Source organism: Aythya ferina (genome assembly GCF_964211825.1).
Source record: "Aythya ferina genome assembly, chromosome: 9".
NCBI classification, from domain to species: Eukaryota; Metazoa; Chordata; class Aves; order Anseriformes; family Anatidae; genus Aythya; species Aythya ferina.
Genome location: NC_140305.1, coordinates 17,253,550 through 17,265,582, shown reverse-complemented (window position 1 = coordinate 17,265,582; position 12,033 = coordinate 17,253,550). Strand labels below are relative to the sequence as shown.

At 48.1% G+C, this 12,033-nt stretch overlaps 1 protein-coding gene across 1 annotated transcript in view; it reads left to right on the top strand.

Moving 5' to 3' along the window:
* LOC311441208 (uncharacterized protein) overlaps positions 1–10,513 on the top strand; it is a 156,097-nt gene extending 145,584 nt beyond the window's left edge. Inside the window, exons 14-16 of the mRNA XM_084529028.1 lie at positions 1,844–1,968; positions 9,696–9,897; positions 10,257–10,513. The gene's annotated coding sequence lies outside the window, so the exon portion shown is untranslated. The remainder of the gene's footprint in view (positions 1–1,843; positions 1,969–9,695; positions 9,898–10,256) is intronic.
* Positions 10,514–12,033: the final 1,520 nt, after the last annotated feature.

Sequence of the window (12,033 nt, the reverse complement as noted above, 5' to 3'; positions counted from 1 at the left end):
TGTTTTCAGGACAGCCTGGTTGTGGGCCAGGTTCTAGCCAGAACCAGGAAAACAAATTTCTATTTTTTATTTTTTTTTCCTTTGTATGTGTCTGAATAAGAGAGAAACATGACAAAGAAAAGCTGTAGGTTTAGGGCCATCCAGCATTCCTCAAGTGCTGTGGATTCAAGGGTCTAGCTCACCCTCAACTCAAACAGATTTGTTTTATGGTTGCATTTGGAAAAAAAAAAAATTTCTTAGTACTTGCTTAGAAGTTTTGGGGTTAGTTTTGATTACTTTTTTAGAGGTGGATTGGTTTGTTATTTTTTTGTTTTGTTTTGGAAATGGCATCTTTTTTTTTTCCTTCCCGTATTTTCTTGGATCAGAAGGTTCACTGAGATGCCAAACTATGGCTGGCTACAGCTTCAGTACATCTTGTAACAATGCAGGCCATGACATGCCAGAGTGATGGAGCATGGTATGTACAGTCCAGGAAAGATGTGACAGATTAACACTGCTGATAACGTTTGCCACTCCGGATCTTCTACTAAAATCCCCTTCTTCCAGGTAGTTTAACTCTTGAGACACTGATATTGTGATTACCTACAGAAAACAGCTGCCCACAGTCAACCAGACAGTGGTCTTGTGTTTTTGATAAACATCATAATGATGTTTCTTCATTGTAGAGCTGGGCAACAGTAGAAATACGGGTTACTCTATCCTGGCAAGGGAACCATAATTTCTGCTTAATTTCTAGCAGTTTCAGGCAGTGTGCTGACTGGGATCAGCAACCTGTTCCCTGTGTCCATGTGGGGTACGAGGCAGTTCCCACCATGGCATGTTCCTCTGCTGCGTAAGGTGTGATGGCTGCAAAATACATCCCACTCCCCTTGCTCAGAAAGGTGATGCTAAGAGAGGGGGCATAGGAGTATGGGGAAGGAAAACCATGTGGGAAAACCTTACTTTTCTTCTTTGTCCTATTTGTTTTCTCTCTCTCCTTCCATCTAGAAAGCACTAAGTGGTGTGCAGTACCTACAGTGCTGGTCTGGAGGACGCATGTGCTTCCTCCTGATCACTTGTGCAGTAACTGGGCTCTCTTGGTGCAGGTCCATTCCTGTTTTTACAATAGGAGGTACAAACAGTTTCTAAAATTTGTAGAGTTTACAGCTCTCCCTTCATTGAACTAACCAATGGGAGGAAGGAAAGAAAAGTCGTGCAGCGAATTGAATTACTGAGTTGAAATGAAAAATCTCCAGGCTCTGGGATGCCCCTAGTCACTGGGGTTAGAAGGGCAGTGCTTTTCCACCCAGCATTGGACATGCTCAGGGCAAGCTCCAGGATGAATCGTTAATCTGCGATAGGAGCTCTGTTGTCTGGGTTTTAAATGATTTATCAGGAACACATTCCACAACAACTACATCCAGAAATTCTGTTCTCATTAAAGTCATAAGTGGAACTCAGTGAATTTTGCTTGGCAGGAAGCAGAGATGGAAAAGAAAGGGCAGGTCAGCAGAAGCAGACTCAATTCTCAAATGGTTGTATTTTTCCAGAAAAGAGAGGAGAGAGGAGAACTTCTGGTAGTTAGTCATTTTTCCCTACCTCTTCAACAGAGACAGTGGTATAGGGATGCTACAGCCCCGATTGTTACTTGCAAGCATGTATTAATGTATGTATTTAATATTATCATGAAGCAGAATCTCCACATCAGGTTCTGGCCCTTCTCATTGAACTTCTGGACTTTCTAACTGTGCCCATTTCTATTGCATTGATTGCTACATATAGTCCATCCTTGCATCTATGCTGGAGAGCAAAGTTACTCACAGCTGTTACTGCACAGATTTACTGCACCTTATGTGTTCTGCAGCACCCAGCCACGTGCGTGCCCTCAGCCAGCAGCCCACAATGGGCAGCCTGTGCCACGTCCAGCGAGAGCTTCGCTGCCTCCCCTGGTCCTGGGACAACAGCCTGCAAACGGGAAGTTACCTTAAGGTAAGTGGTGTGCTCTGAAATTACACCCTAGCTTACCTTGCGGTAACTTGCTCGTGTAGTCATGGCCTTAAGGTTTTTCTTTAGTATCCATGGCCACAACATCTAAGCACTTTATGGTAGAGCATACACTAAACATTAATTTCAAATTATTGAGACTATTTTCATGACTCAACAACTTTCTAATGACTGTGTACCTTATTAAAGTCTTACAGCCCTTTAATAACGAAGTTTTCCCTCATCCCTTGGCATTTAAACACCCTGTATAACTGAAATGAAATGCATAGCTGAAGTGTTTTTTTAGGACACTTGATTTAAAGTGAGCCCAAAGCAGCAAAGGACTCTTTGAAAATCTCCAGAGTGGACACTCCCAGCGCAGTCTGTATACAGTTTGAATTAATTATTCCCTTCATGGAAATTGTACAAGATGTCCCCCAGGCTGTTTTTGACTGCCTTGCTGCCCTTTTGTGATAATCCCTTGCTATCCTCTAGGCTCTCGGTGGACCTAAACTTAACATATACAGCTATTTTTATCTAGGAGCAAGGGTGTGAATAAATTCAGAGAATGTCTCTCAACATGACTTTGTGTTTGTAAGCCCTCCTTTAACTTGATTAGAAATGCTCAAAGTTTCTTGCAAGCTGCCTTTGAGCATCCTCTGGTGAAATAGCTGCAGTTAAGAAGGATTTCTTCTCCCATGGGTCTCACAGGGCAGCAGTCAGCTACTTGGGAAGCAGAGCCCCTGGTCTCTGTTCCTCACTGCAACATGAAATGACCTTGGACAAGTCTCCTTGCCGCTCTTGGATAATGTAGGTGTGATGCAGGTGTTCATCCTGCAGTCCGGAGCTGCACCATATGCCTTTGTGGGCTGGGCTCAGCTGGGGTTTCAATAACATGTTAGGGAGGTGGGTTCCCAGCACTCTGTTGATTTTAAATAGGGTCACAGGTGCCTCTAGGGTTCTTGAAAAATCCAGCCTTTAATCTTTTAGGGAAAGGATTAAATGTGCCGGGAGAAAAGAAGAATTTTGTTCATGTCGTTAGTTCTGATGAGTCCTTTCTCCAAAATGGCAAAGGCAATTCAGTGAAGCATTGCAAAGATCCCCTAGAAGAAGCCACAGCCTCTTATCTGTAATGACCATCAGCAGAGAGCACACAGCACAACTGCTTTGTACCAGAAGATGATCTCAGGTGGCCAGTGGCTAGCAGCAGGTTACCTGCCCTGCACGAGCCGTGCTGAGCAACTCCTGCCAGCAGCACCACTTCTGAAAATTAAAAATCTGCAACTCTGGTTGCACCATTGTATAAATGCATAAACGTCAGTTGGGAAAGAGCTTCTGCTAGGCTTTAAACAAGCAAAACTCCACCAAGCTTGGTCCCCACCATGGCAGGGCTGCTGTTTGGGGTCAGCTGGGCAGGTGTACTCAGGCAATGCCAGCTGTGCTGCAGACCACACTGCCAGCTTTGTTGGCTCAGGTGAGTCTGGTCTCAATCCTGCCTTGTACCCACCTGGTCCAAGGATTACATAGTGGTACTACCCAGCCCTGCTATGAGCTAGACTGGGATAAAGGGTGGCTGAGAGCCAATGTCAGCTTGCTTTTGAGAGGGACCAAACACCTACGAGCTCTGCAGAGCACCAGATGCCCGTAGCGCTGGGTGAGACTCTACGTGCATTCAGTGGGCTCTGGTGTGACAGAGAAATGGTGGTCTGAGATGTTGTGGAGCTGTGATCGGTCAGCTTGGGTCACAGGTAATGTGACCAGCATTCTTTCAGACCGTTGTCCTTCTTATTTCAATGTAAACACTTCCCACCTGTCCCAAATATGCGTGCCATTCTCCAAGACTTTCCAGCATTGCTTACATTTGCAGAACTTTATTCCCCGCTCCCTCTCCCTGTGCCGCATCTGTTCCCATCACAGCTGTGGCCACCCTGTTCTGTCTGGCTGACACCCCCGGCCCCCCCCTTCCCCTCCGAACCACCTCCCCCTCCGAGATCAAAATACTCTGTTTTTATTTATTTACCCTGCAGCTGTCAGTGTTGTGTCTGGGTCAGTGCACCGCAACGTGGAGGGACACGCGATACGTGGAAAATCCTTAAAACTGCCAGTCCTGGTAGTAACCAACATACACACCACCAACAAATAGATCTCTTGGCCCTTTGCTCCGTTGAAAACAACAGGTCTGGGCAATGGAAGAAATAACATTGTTGGAGGCTGGCACAGATGTCCCAGCCTGAGCTGGCACCGGGTTTGTGCGTGGTCAGGGAGAAGAGGCAGGGCTGGAGGTAGGGACTACCCCAGGGCTGCCCCCATCGATGGTTTTTCAGGCTGTGCAGAAATGCACAAGGCAGAAATGTGCCTGTGAGGCACCAGGCAAGAGCCTTACTGCCTCACAGACCTTCACGCCCATCTTTAAGAGGAAGGGGAAAGCTGGAAGGGTCACAGATGCTGTTGAGGAGCAGAAAGCATCAGGATACTGATGGCAGCTTCAGTGGAGGTTAGTCCTCAGCCCAGCTGAGCCACAGCATCCTACAAGGGTGGGCTGGTGCATGGGGTCACAAATGGACCCAGGGACAGACTTACTGTTAGGGCTACTGTGTGTCAGCAGCAATCATTTTTTTGCGTTACGCTAGACCCTACTTTTTAGGCAAGCCCTTCTTAATCCTCTGCCCCTCCAAAATGCAAATGCCTTCTGAAAAACAGCTGTAGTCTGCCCCCTGTGAATATGGTTAAAGACACTTGCCTGTTTAACAGCTACAACACCAAACCGGGGCTGTGGTTTCCTGAAAGCAAAGAGCTGGGTGCAGCTGAAGGCAGCGCTCCCCTGCAAACCTGAAAGTTAGCTCCCAGCAGCAGCTGTGATTCAGGCTGAGGTAGGATGCACGCCACAGCAGCTGGGCGAGCAGCTGGAAACCAGGTCTTCTTTAGCTGCCAGCCACCACCCCAGACAGTGCTCAGGGCCATGAGAACTGCTCTTCTGTGCCGTATGGGGTGTGGAAGAAGGGGACATTGCTCTCCCCTCTTTCACTTTAGGATGACAAGAAAGGCTGGAGAAAGGGATTTTATTTCCTCTTTCTCCTTCCCTAAGAATAGTCAGTTTGTAAGTCTGTTAAAAAACAGTAAACTAAACTAAAGTAAACCAGGTAAACTAAACCAAGTAAACTAAAACCCAAAGGAAGGAGCTGGTAGAAACATTAAGAGCAGGTCACAAGTCCTCTTGGTTAACCTCCTCTCTGCTGAGCTTTACCTGCCTTTTCACTGACACCATCCCAAGTGCTGCAAGGTAACTTGTGGCTATCTCAACAGGACCCTTGTTGGAGCTTTCTTCTTGGACTACGGGCACGATGAGCTCTTGGCATGCAGGTTCTTGGAAGTGGGGCTAGAGATGAGCAGGCAGGCTGTGGTGGATGGCTGCAGGTGGCTGTTACTGAAGCTGCAGGTTGCCTAGAGCCTGCATCTGGTGCAGGAATTGGATTGGAAGCCTGAATTGAAGTCTGTTCAGTGGGGATGTGCCAGCTCCAAGCTCCAAACCTGCATTGTGACAATTGACTTGTCACACTGCTATAGCAGACGGGAGGGATGTGAAGGCACTGAGAGGGCTGCGGGAGACACAGGGAGAACAGAGTGGGTGTCACGCCCTTGCTGTTTCACACTCCTCAGTCTCTGCTGCTAATTCAGCTCATTGAGAACCACAGCCCAGACCACGAGCTACAAATTAAACCTCCTTGCAGCTCTGCATTTTCCTTCCTAACCTGCAATTTCTGCGGGGCTACTTGCACTTATGCCTTTTCCACCACCTACAGCCCCACATTTTTGGGTGGTGAGGAGCAGAGTGACTTGCAAATCAGAGGTAGGAGAGAGATGACGACTTTTTCCAGCAATTTAACTCCTGTCCCTTCTGCCATTGGATCCTTTCTTGAAGGTATCCTTCGAGAAAGCAGTACTTCTATGCCCCCAGAGGGCACAGAAGGTTGATCTCCGTTGATATTTATCTATTACTGGTCTATGGTGTACCTAAATGATGAAAACAGCTGCCAACAGGTTAAGTAGAAATAGATTGCCCGGAACTGCAAGTTTACATCCCAGCAGTAATATTTCCAGTCCTTCAGATGTAGCTAGCCGCTTGCTGGGGTGTTCAGAGATTGACGTTAATGACATGTTATGCAAAAGTATCTCTTCCGGGACAGAATCTTATTCCTCCTAGTGCAGCACATGCAGTTATTGCTGTCTTCCACCCCAGAAGTGGCTGCATGTCTGATTCTGGCTACGTATGCAGCAGCTTGTGAAGCACTCTAAGACTTTCCAGCATGCAAGGCATTAGAGAAATGTAAGACAGGATCTGAGCTATGACAAGCAGAGCGCGTGGCATCATATTCCACCGTGCAGCGGGGGGAAATAGGGATGCAAAATATGTACTCGAGCTGAATAAGCCATTTGGACAAAATAAGGACTGAAGTGAACTTTAGTCTCTGAATTAAAACCAAAACTGGATCAAAAAGTCTTCTCACATTGGTGTGTCATGGTTACCTCATGAAATTACCCCCACCTCCATTGCCACCAGCTGTATTCTAGTGTAGCAGTTTAATTCATAGTTCCAGTTGCTGAAAAACACCCAAAGATTGGGGCTGAGCAAACACGAAATCTGGTAGCTCTATTGTGGCTGGGTGAGTCATCTCAATACTCTGTGTGTTGTAGAACCTCAGACCCCAATGATTACTTTTCATTTCTGTTTTGACCTCATGGGACTTTTTATTTTTTGGACCTGCTTTGAGGGAAAGCATTTCAGATGTGAGCCTTTTCTTAGGTCTTTCTTGCTACTTCATGATTTGTGGTTAACATGGTGCTGGAGAAACCCAGCAAAAATCCCTCTGGTTAGCCCAGTCTAACCTAATCTAGTCCAGCTGCAGCCCCTGTGCAACCAACTGCAACATCTTAAGCCTCTGCAGGCTGAGGACCACCTCGTTGCATCCAGTCACCACCTCCACCTGAAGCAGAGGGAAGGGGGAGCCCCAGTGATGGGTGGGCGGTGGGTTTGGGCTCAGATTGTATCCGCAGAGCAGAGACCCTAATTGCAAGGCAGGGGACGTGGCTAGCTCTGCTCTTAAACAGGATTTGCAGTAGCATTAAACAGAGAATCTGAAATTTTTAGCCCTTGCTAGAAGAGTGTCTGTAGCCAGTGAAGAAACTGTGTTTCTCTTCCTGGTGAGGAAGGCCTGGTGGATGCAGAGCTGGCCAGGTAGGAGAGGGTATGCAGAGGGTGATGGCTTCAATATACTCTATAGGGTGGGTGTAATACCTTAAAACCACGCAGCAACGCTGGCCTGTGCCAGGGTTTCAGCTTGCACGGGCTGGAGCTAGCATCAGACCAGGCAGCATAGGTAGCGCAGGATGTGCAGGCAGGACAGCTGGCCTCGCGCGTAGCAGTAACCCAAGAGTTCACCCAGCTTCTCAGGGAGGATTTGCAGAGCTCTCTGTTATGTGGCTGTGTGGCTAGACAGTTCAAAGCTGTTTTGGCTACCCGTGCATCAGCTGTGCTCGATGCCTACAGTCACTTGGGGATGTTTGTTTGATTGTCAAAACATTTTGGTGTCAAGGGCCTCTCCACACCCTCTGGCGCGATGTGATCCTTGATTAATAGGCTGAGCTTGACTGTTTGGGAGCCCGTCCCAGCGCCGCATGGAGCAAGAGTGAAGTAGCAGTGTGTCAAAATGATAGCTGGTGTGACGGTACCTGCTGAGGTGAGAAGGGTGCTGGATAGGCAAGGTGTGAAGTAACGAGGAAGTATCTGAGCTCATTATCTGCTGAGGTAAGGGGCTGATTGAGCTGAAGACAGCAGAGCCCAGAAGGGCCTGTCCTGCCAGGGCCTGGTGGTCTTGTGATCTTGAAAACCAGAGCAATCAGTTCTTGGTTTTGTTTGTTTTCTCTGCTTTTTTTTTTTTTTTCATTGTCTGCTTCTGGGGTTGCCCAGAAGCTTGGGCATGGCCTCAGGTCCCCAGTGCCTACTGAGCCAAGTTCAGCCATTGCCATGCTGGGGTTGGGCACAGTTCAGCTCCTCGTGTGCACCCTGGAGGAGGAATTCGTGGTGGAGCAAAGCCTGCCTCCTCTCCCCATTCCCGGGGGGAATGGCCGTGCCGTGCACAGGCCGCAGCCCACCCAAGCAACAAGTGCCAAAAGCAAGCAGGTCTCTGGCGCTGGTACTCCGCCACCTCAGGGGCTGGTGCTGCGAAGGGGCACGGACACGGGCAGCAGCTGCCAGCTTTCGAGGGTGCCTGGCTCCATAACTCACCTGGCGATCTCCCTGCCAGGCCCCGCTCCATGTTCCTCAGGATATCGCAGCAGTCAGCAGCCCCGGCGATTGGCAGCGGCAGCACAGTGACTCACCAGGCCTGGCCCTCCTTGCGCTAAATCCTGCTATCGAGCTGATGATCTGCTGGTAATTTTGCTCCAGCTGAATGCTGTAGACCTGCTCTCACGCATCCTGCTCTCCCTGTAGGCAGAAAGCTTCCCCCCAAATTACCCCACCCTTGCTCGGTGTACCCACAGCCTCTGGCCACTCTCCAGTGCGTTGTCTGTTTTGGAAACCAAAAACCTCTGCCCTAGTACCTAACTTCAGGAATTAGGCTCTGGAGGCCAGCGAAGCACCATGGAGAGGTGTGGGTGAGCGCTTGTCCCTGGTGGCTGCACCGCTGAGGTTTTTCTCTGTAAATGCCCTTTTCTTTGCACGGGGAAGGACATGGCACAATGGCTGGAGAGGGCCTTCAGAGCAGCTCCCCAGCATGGACTACAAGTTGTGAAATGCAGACGCATGTTATTACACTAGTAATAAGCACAGGTCCTGATTTTTCCTTGCTGTTGTGTCTTCTCTGTTCTCCTCCCGCCCATTTCCCTCCATTTTCTTCTCTGTCACTTCTTTGTGATGTTATACCCGATACAGGGACTTTGTTCAAAGAGGGGGCTGAGAACCCCCTGGCTTTGCTCAGGGACTGGGCTGAGAACTCACCAGCTCATTTTGTGCAGGGCACTAAAAACTATCCATCTAGCCTGGTTCGGCACGGAGGAGGTGTGAGGAAATGCTTTAGTAACTAATTTCCTGCTCTGACCTGGGTTTTGGGTCTTTGTGAAAAAAGAGCTAAGTGTTCATATGTAGCTCCTACCTCACAGTCAGTAGCATTTAAGGAGAAAAGGGTAAGAAACAAAATGAGTTTGTTGCTTTTCCTGATTTGTGGGAGGAGCTCTGCGCTGAGCACCCAAAAGACTTAGCAGTTTGGAGGGGGAATGTCCCTTCTTGTCCTCGGAAAGGGAGTCTGGGTCATCTCGTCTGTGGGCACAGGGAAAAAGGGAAGGAAACCATGCTGAAGGCAGAAAGCTGTGCCACCAGCCCTGAGTGCTGCAGTGCAACTTCCATCGGAGGAATTCCCATGGAGGGAACTTTGTGGGGAGGCGGCAGGATAACAAAGCTATCAGCTAAGGTGAAGGTCCAGCTGATGTTATAAGAGCATCCTGGCCCTTGTTTAGAAACTTCTGGGGTTTGTCTTAACTGCAGTTGTGAGGCTCCTTAATGATATGTTTCTGCTTTGCAGCTAGTATTAACACAGGAAAGCTAATTTCCTTTTCATATGTGAATCCACAGACCAGGAGGAAAGTTAAAGATGATATCAATGACATCAATGTCATTGTTGTTTTGTGTATCCCCCTGCTGCAGCCTCTTTGATTTAATTTTCCATCATTTATTTCAGAGTGACCAGTATCCTGTCTTGCCAGGGAGGTCAACAGAAGTTTAGCTGCTGACTTGGTGAACAGGACTGCAACCCGTATCTGTGATTAGTGATGAAATGAAACCCACGGCTTGAAATCATTTATCCAGCGTATCCGATCAAACACAAACATCCTCTGCACTTGGAAATAAATGAGGGTTGGAGCCAGCTCGCCTCTGCAGAGGTTTGTGACATGTAATAGATTGATGAGCTGAGAACAAGCTGCCACTCTCCACCCCCATCGTCAGTGACTTTCCAGCCTGGGGAAGGGGACACTGAAGCCAGAGGTGAAGGATATACTTTCCAATAAGTGTTTCAGTGGGAGGTGAGAAATATGAGCCCCTGGAGGGGGAGAAGGGAAAAAAAGGAAGGCACTGTACTCTGTTAAGCAGGGTACAGTTTAGACAGAGCAGCTGCCTGACAGACTTATGGCATGAGGGTGAGGGCAGTGGCAGCTTGTGCTTGCAGCACTTATTATTGAATGCTACCCACAGGTACCAGGGCAGCACAGACTGATTTCTGGCTGATACACTCTTTTTCCAGTTGCATGTGAAGATAAGGGACCTGTGAGACGAAAGGAGAAAGCTGGCAAGGTCTGCCCACCATGAGATGCAGTAACGTCAGAAACAATCCGTGTGGCTCCTCAGCACCCCTGTGGCACCTGCAGCTGCCAGGAAGGAGGGTCCTCGTGCTCAGGCAGCCCCACCAAATGGCAACAGCCCCTCCAGTTTTGTTCTACTCCTCCATTTCACAGCAGTAGGTTTTTGGGGATCAAAGCTGAAAATAAAGCCTGACTTTGAGTTCCAGTGTCACTGTTCAGTGATTCTAATTGGGAAATTCATGTTACTTTCCCTTTTCTTTTTTTCTCCCCCTCTGTAGCATGCCAACTCTAGAAGCAGAGCAGAAGGTTCAGGCTCTCAGAGTACCATGCTTCCCCCAGTGCAGAGCAGAGAACATCAGCTGAACCGAGCTGTCACATCATGGTCTGGGTGGGTGCGCAGTGAGAGCATGGTCAGCCCGTGGTTCAGCTGGGGAACACTTACACATGGAGCTGGGACCAGTCAATCACTTGCATTTCTCTGCCCCAGTCTCGGTGTTCATTAAGATCAAAGTGAATTTCTAGCTTCCAGATTTGCAAAGGGAAGCTTGAAAAGGTGAAGCATGTGTTGCCTGAAAGCACAAAAGCTGGAAAGCAAAGGAAACCTTTAACTAATGATTTTGAATATATGTTCTTTTTGATTGTTTGATTTTTGTAATTGGGGCAAATCATACTTCAGAGAGACTTTGTGATATGGGGCATTTTCTGAATGATGAGCCAGTGCTTTAGGTTTTACAACCAAAGGAGACAAAAGAGACATCTTAGGGCTGAAACCTTGGGTTGAGCTGGCTGCTTAGTGAGAGAGGGATTTTGAATTTGGTAACAATCACATACTGTGTGCTTAAACACAAGGGCACTGTGCTGGTGGGCAGCTGGCAGAAGGTGCTGGTACCAAATACAGAGCCAAGGGAGCCTTAGGCCTGTGCCTTGCCAGCACTGCATTTCAGAGTGTCATCTCAAAAAATCCTCTGTCAGTCTGTGCTGAAGATACACAACCTCAGAATGGAGAAAGGTGGCTTGAACCTTTCTTATCCTTCCAATAGCAGCAGACAAATTAAGCTGACTTTAGAATTTAAAGTAGCTTCTCGGGTGCTCTAATTATGGCATCTTCATCAGCACTACCTCTGAAACCCCAAACCCACACAGTCTGAGCGATATGAGTAGGTTCTCCTTCCTACAGCCTGCCAGATGCAGGGTCCTTTTGCATCAGTCCCAGAGTGCTTCTTGGGTGGGGTGGCTGTAAGGTCCTTTCGCATTCAGAGAGAAATGAGAAGTGCCCAAAGGACAGTGCCCCACTTACCACGAGGGCAAATGCCTTATTAGACTCGTGTGAATCTTACACAAACCTTCTGTGCACACTGGTTGAGGAGGAAGTAATGTAGGGCAGCATGGTTTTACTTCCCCAATACCAAATTTATCTTCACTGGCTAGCTGTACTCAGGGCAATTTTCTGGAAAGCATCAGAAGCTGCTCTATCAAGGACTGGCTGAGCTCTTCTGGCTGTGGGAGCTGGGCACCTCTCCGCTCCCTTGTACCAGTCTCTGGAAGCACAGCCCTGTGACATGAAAAAAACATTGCTGGAGCCCAACTCTCACACACAGGAATGGGAGCAATGCTGGCTTTCCTAAAATACCATCCCATCAGCTCCATTGCAAGGAAAAGCCGAGGAAACTTATTTTTAAGCCAAATCCAATTTAAAATTAAAGAAAAAAAAAAAAAAAA